The following is a 6,000-nucleotide window of genomic DNA, read 5'->3' on the forward strand; positions in this document are numbered from 1 at the left end:
ATTAACAAGATTGGATGTAGACAACCACATACACATACAAAAGCCAGGGTCAATTGATGATCTGGCCATGAACAAATGGCAAAACATAGTCTACAAGGCTGGAAGCAAAAGATGCTTCACTCAGCAGTAAACACTTCCAATTTTCTGGGGAAAAATGTTGTCCTTTTGTGGTTTTGGTTGCAAAAACCGTACACACAAGAACAAAAACTATTGTTCATATCACATCAGAGCCTCTGTCATGAAATGCCGGTGTGTCAGTTTGAAAGTCGAAAACTGGTTTGTAAGTCGATGCAGAAAAATCGCGAGGCTCCAGTTTGTATTGTTACGTTTTGTTCAAGATGTCCGTCGTTGAGCAAGGAAAACAAAGATGTGGAGTAACAGTTGGTTCTTTATTGGCAGGACCTTGGGTTGTTTAATGGCGGTCAGTACACGAGGCACTGCAGCAGATGTAAAAACAACGCCCACCCTCCAGGTCAGAAGCTTTTATACTAAGCAAAAGGCGGGAAAGGAAAAAGCGGGAAAGCAAAAACATGTCCATAGACATTTGATCTGTTGGCGAATTACGAGAATGCTGACGTCACAGCTCACACTCGAAATAGAGCACGGAGTGCGCCGGGTCCGTACTACTCAGTACGTACACGCACTTATGAGTGTGCAACGAGCTTTCTGACATGACTTCCGGGAGTAAATGCGCGTGCGGGCGTTTCCCCATTTACTGGTGAAATGCAGTCATTGCAGGGAAAATGACCCAAAAAATGTTCAATAATACAATTTATTCAGGTTTGGCGGGCCGGATTAAACAGCCCCGTGGGCCGGATGTGGCCCGCGGGCCGTAGTTTTCCCATTCCTGGTCTAGAGCATTTTCTATTCGGGCTCCAGTGCTTTGGAATGCGCTACCGATAGATATTAGAACTGCTACCTCGGTAGAAACATTTAAGACAAGATTAAAGGCACATTTTTATGACATGGCATTTAATGAACCTGTGGTGGCCGATTCGGCTGGAGTTTGTGTTTTCTTGAGTTTTTCCCTTGCCCTCCTGGGAGTTTACGATCAAGGAATGTTTGAGAATAATCGTCAATTTTTGTACATGTGAAGCCCTTTGAGACTTGTGATTTAGGGCCCTTTGCCACTTCCACCCCTCACCATCCTCAGTAATGCTATTCCCACCACAGACACCTTCAAGTTCCTGGGATTCACAATCCCCCGGGACCTGAAATGGACCGGCCACATAGCCTCTGTCCGGAAGAAGGCCCAGCAGAGGTTTTACAGCTCAGGAAGTTCAACCCTTCTCACCCAGGTCACGTCACAGTCTGTTCAAACTACTCCCCTCTGGACGGCAATACAGAGCACTGTACGCCAAAACCAGCAGACACAGCTTCTTCCCCCAGGCTGTCGCTCTGATGAACTCACACCACTCACAGAGACTCAGCAACATCACTGTGCAATAACATCCTGCTCTCGCCACTTAAATGTTGTTAGCTACCTGAATGTTGTCAGTCACTTAAATGTTGTACAGAAGCTGAGCTCAACCGGAGTCAAATTCCCTGTTTGGCATGCACAAACTTGGTCAATAAAGCTGATTCTGATTCTGATACTATAGGTGTGCAGGCCTTGAGCTGGGAATGTGGAGATATGTGGGCTACGCTTCACTGTATCTGCATAATAAAATGCCCAAGGGAGGATCTTTTTGCTCCTCCGTGTCCAATTATAGTAGCAGAGCGTCTATAGCAGGGGTGTCCAAACCTTTTGCAAAGAGGGCCAGATTTGGTGAGGTGAAAATGTGTGAGGGCCGACCATTCAGCCTGACATTCCTCACATAGAACACAAATAAATCTAAACAAATTTACTAAGTCACTCATTTCATATTTGCCTTTTTTTATTTATATTTTAAGAAGCTTAAACATGTCTTAGGTTCATTTGAAACATGACATATTTTTGGCAATTAAATGTTCACTGTAGACATGTATTATTATTGGAACTTTTAAATTCAAAACAGAGAAATAGCTAATCTTATTCAGATGTGCAAACATTAACCACAAGTCTCAGTGCATATATATTTATAACTGTGGTTTTGATAGTCACAAAACAAAATGTATTCACTGAGATTTTAGAATTTAGTCGTCTCAGATGACAGATGACTTGCCTGCACTAATGTGAAGTGTGATACTGAGATTTGGACTGCAGTACATAGGCCAGGTATGGCTCAAAGGCAGTGGTTTTGATGCGCAAGATGTCACGCAGGTGAGAGTCAGTTAGTCATGTCCTCACGCGGCTCTTGTTAAAGTTCATAACCGAAAAGGTCTTCTCACACAAATACGTCGAGCCAAACAAGCTCAGCATTTTCTTAGCAAATGTTCGAATCTCTTGGAACCTGCCTTCATCCACCTGGCGGTAAAAGTCCGCAAGAGAAAGCTGTTGGTGTCGACTGCGGCGCTCGTCGTCACACTGCAGCTCAATGAGCTCCAGCTGCAGGTGGTCCGGAGCATTATCAGGGTCCACGGAGAAAGGAGAGGAAAACATCGTGATCTCTTTCTCAATAGCTGCAAAATCCCGAAAGCGTTGTTGGAACCCCACAGCCAGAGATGAGATGTCTACTGCTTACCTCCTTGTTTGCGTGTTGATATCGCTCTGTGGAAAGCTGGTCATGATTCCCTGCAGCGCTGGGAAGTGTGTGGTATTGGGCTGCGTTTGTGACAGGTGCCTTTGGAAAAGTTGCAGCTTAGTTCCAAAGGCTTTGACGTGTGAATACAGTTGGCTAATCACTGCATTTGGCCCCTGAAGGCTAGTGTTCAGCACGTTCGGGGGCTTTTTTGTGTCAACTAAAAAACCCAAATCAGCCAGCCAAACTGGGTCAGATATTTCTGGGATTGATTGTTCCATTTTGTCATGAACTCTCCGATTTCCCGCCTAAGAGAGTAGAAGCGCTGCAGTGCAGACCCCCGACTGAGCCATCTCACGTCGTTGTGATAGACAACATCTCCGTATTCAGCCTGGGTGTCGAATAGAAACAGTTGAAACTGACGGTGGCACAAGGCTTTGGAGCGAATATAATTAATAGCCTTTATTACCGGTTTCATGACATGATCATATTTGAGATGTTTGGCACATAGAACTTCCTGATGAATAATGCAATGAAGTTGTACAGCTTTACCTCCTTGCTCGACGACTTTGTTACATATACGGGTTGATAATCCACTCCGTTTGCCAGCCATGGCAGGTGCGCCGTCCGTGATAATTCCAGAAACTTTATCCCACGGGAGTTTCATGTCATCTACGGCAGAGCAAACAGAAACAAATAAATCTGTTGCTCTTGTTTGGTCTTTAAGGCTCTGGAGGTCAAGTAGCTCTTCAGTCACGTTCATTTCACTGTCCACTCCTCTCAAAAAAATAAGTAACTGAGCGGTGTCAGATGCGTCCGTGCTTTCGTCGCAAGCTAAGGAAAAAAAGTCAAACTCCTTTCCTCTGGCCCCCCAACTGTCTCTTAATATCCGATGAAACATCTTCAATTCTCCGTGCCACAGTGTTACGAGCCAGGCAAACATTGGCAAACTCTTGCTTCTTCTCAGGACAGATTTTCTCCACCATTGTCATCACGCAGTCTTTGATAAATTCACCCTCGGTAAAAGGTTTGCAGTGCTTAGCAATCAGCGCTGCCACCTCGTAGCTCGCCTTTGTGGCATTTTCATTTGACTCTCGGGCTCTTGTGAAAAATCGCTGCTGTGACGTTAAACCAGCTTCCAGTTGCTTCAAGTTGTCGCTGCGTTTGTTCCCCGTTAGCTTGTCGTACATGTCGGCATGTTTCGACTGGTAGTGTCTCTTGACATTGTAGTCCTTAAAAACAGACACAGTCTCTTGGAAAATTAGGCAGACACAGTTGTTTCGTATTTCAGTGAAAAAATAGTCCAATTTCCACTTGTCCTGGAAGCGCCTGCTCTCACGGTCAACTTTCCTTTTTTTACTCGCGGTCGCCATTTCAGAACTTGGCAGGAAAGGGTCACACAGGGATCATGCAGCCAGAGTTCGACCGAGTGCTGCTGCCCTCTTCTGAGTAAATATAAAATAGCTTTTGTACGTGTGTATTTTATGCGCTGGTCAACAGTGGTGGCGGGCCACATATTATAGATTTTATGACAGAGGCTGCGGGCCTGATGAAATTTGACCACGGGCCGCAATTGGCCCGCGGGCCGGACTTTGGACATGTCTGGTCTATAGTGCAGATCAAGCCACCTTTTCTCTTCCTCACTCCAACACATTTTATGACTGCCCAAGGAAACAGGCATACACATTGGCAGGATGATGAGTATTATATTGAAAGCTGTGCTGTTTGCATTGAAGACTATAAATTGATCTCTTAGCATAACTAAACAATAAAGAGGGATTCATGCATGCATTGTACCGTATTTTCCGGATTATAAATCGTAGTTTTTTTCATAGTTTGGCCGGGTGTGCGATTTATAATCAGGAGCGACTTATATGTGAAATTATTAACACATTATTACTTGATCATTAACACATTAGTTACTTACTATTGTATCGTTGGTAACTTCACATGTTATTTTCACTTTAAACTGCATGAGGGCACACTAGGCCTGTGGAATAATTGGAGCCGCATCTGACAATGAGTCTGACCTCAGTGCCGCATGTACTTCCGGAGTCAGCAGCGGCGTTGTTTTCACAGAGGACGAAGATTTTGATGGATTTAATGATTTGGAGTGACACAAATGGTTTGATAAACGTGTGATTTATGTTATAGTTACGTATTTGAATAACTGTTAATATATTACGTCAGGCACGTTCTCAGTTCCTCGTTTGTGTGTATGTAACGTTAGCATACCGTATTGTTTAGTCTAGGGGTCTCAAACTCCAGTGAGGTGGTAAAAGTAAGTCTGTTCTCGACTGCGTTTGGCGAACTTGGACCGACTGGGCGAGGCTAAAATTGGGACGAAAACTGAGGGACGGAGGACGATGGCCACCTCTGGTAATCACTGAGCAAACAACCCAGGCCACTAACTCAGAGACCAGCACTCCGATGCGTTAAGTTTTACGACGTAACTAGCATTAGTTCCACATCTTCATATTTTATTATTTACACAATATTTGATTACTTACACAATCCAAATCCCCCAAAAGTTGACTGATGTTAATTTTTTGATTGCCCTATTATGCTCAATGGTGAACATAAAAATAATAATTAGTCTTTCTTCCAAGACAAGTAAATTACACATCACGGTACAGCACCAAATTCCTTTCACCCAAGAGCATTAATTGTCGTTTTAGGTGTCGCACGGAAGAGAATGAATGAAACAAACAAAAAAGATTTTTTTTGTTAATATTTTTAAATGTTGAATAAAAAAATACATAGTTACATTGAATGAAAATGAATAAGGAAATATTTGTGGGAATTCTATAGGTAAAAATGTGCCCTGCGATTGGCTGGCAACCGGTTCAGGGTGTCCCCCGCCTACTGCCCGATGACTGCTGGATGGATGGATGGATGGATGGATGGATGGATGGATGGATGGATGGATATTGGTAAAAATCTTGAGTTTGTCTTGTGCAGGAATGGGGCAGGGCGACCAAATGCAGCTTGGACAAGGGTGTATTGAAGGAAAAGGGTGTTGGAGAAGAGGATGAGGGGGACAAACAAGCAGGAACAGGCAGGAACAAAGGGAAACGGGAGGCAAACTAATAGGATGGGCTAACAGAACGACAATGGGACTGATTGACCGACAGGGCTGGCTAACAGAAACAGAACTGCAGAGTAACAGGAGGAACCGAGAAACTAACAGAATGATCCAACGGGGGAGTGACACGCAGACAGGAACTAGAACAGCTGGTGTTCTGGTCGTTACCAAGACAGCACCTATATACACCATATATACAAGACAGGTAACGAGAGGCAGGTGACGCCCATTACACTGATTCCAGGTAGACACAGGCAGGGAGGGGCGAGTGCATGACCGGAAACCATGACAAACCTGAAACATGTGGAAACCACC

The sequence above is a fragment of the Syngnathus acus genome, chromosome 3 (assembly GCF_901709675.1).
Source record: "Syngnathus acus chromosome 3, fSynAcu1.2, whole genome shotgun sequence".
Taxonomy (NCBI): Eukaryota; Metazoa; Chordata; class Actinopteri; order Syngnathiformes; family Syngnathidae; genus Syngnathus; species Syngnathus acus.